The 1,177-nt window shown below is 35.4% G+C and overlaps 1 protein-coding gene across 1 annotated transcript in view; it reads right to left on the minus strand.

Annotated features, from left to right (window-relative positions):
• RPGR (retinitis pigmentosa GTPase regulator) overlaps positions 1-1,177 on the minus strand; it is a 49,512-nt gene that overhangs the window by 36,203 nt on the left and 12,132 nt on the right. The window lies entirely within an intron of this gene.

The raw sequence follows: 1,177 nt of genomic DNA on the forward strand, positions 1-1,177 counted from the left end.
CTCTTACTCTGAAACCTGTTCAGCATCATAGCAACCTCCACTGACAGACAGGTGGTGGCTACACATGAGGTGCACTGGCCGGAAATCAAAGCCAGGTCCCCCACACGGGAGGTGACACTCTACCACTGAACCAGGGCTATAATATAAAGCTATTATGTTTCCAAGAGACCATTCATATTTTGAATTTAGAAAAAGTCTGTGCTTTGAAAGAAAAGTAATACTAAGACATTTATTGCAGCTAACTACTTAAGTGTTCAATTTCTACTATGAAATGCTTCCATAATGATAAAGAACAGAGCACAGTCTGATTGTAAATCATTTCATTCATGTCCATATTTCTCTCATTAGTAAAAACAGAATGCTCTTTCCTATAATTACCCTTTCTTATTATAATGGCTCTAAATGGAAAACGTTTTCCTCCTTTAGAACAGTCTACCGGTAACTAAACCGAAAGATAGCTTGAACAGCACTAGCCATTCTCAGGTCAAATGAATCTGGACAATCTTTCCTTTGAGAACACTGTGGAAGGGATACTTTACAGGAAATAAAAATAAAGGAAACATATTTTACTACTTTTTTTTTTATGATTCACACTTGAAAAGACATAATATAGCTTCACAATGAATGAAGATACTAGCTTATATCCTTTCTGCTAATGGTTTTGGTGTCAGAAAAGTTCAACCAGAACAAATGTTTTAAAAAGGAATTATCATCAATCCTTATTTATTGATATCTTTGAATTAATATACTTTTTTTTATCTTTGAAGGAGTTTAATAATAAGGCAAATGAAATGGAAATTAAAACTAAGAGCCAAGAGAAGGGTGCCAAATTGCTAACTGTCAAGGTTGACAAAACTCAAACGATGGAGCTTCAGATGATGAGACTGATTTTCCTGAGTGGCTGAGCCACATGGTCAGGTACAAAGCTTGTTCAGTGGAACAAAGAAACATTATCAGCAGCTTCTTTGGTGAGACCAACTATTTCTCAGCTCCAAATTTTAAAGAAAGTTCTCATATGGACATTTGATAGGGAGAACAAAGACATCATGACCATTACAAACCATATTTTTATAACATATTACCAGTGGCCATAAGGTTGACTCTGACTCATGGTGACCATGTATGTGTCAGAGTAGAACTGTGTGTGGGTTTTCAATGACCGATTTTTTAAAAAAAA

The sequence above is a fragment of the Orycteropus afer genome, unplaced genomic scaffold (assembly GCF_000298275.1).
Source record: "Orycteropus afer afer isolate SDZICR_OR568_19922 unplaced genomic scaffold, OryAfe1.0 scaffold01229, whole genome shotgun sequence".
In the NCBI taxonomy this organism is placed as follows: domain Eukaryota; kingdom Metazoa; phylum Chordata; class Mammalia; order Tubulidentata; family Orycteropodidae; genus Orycteropus; species Orycteropus afer.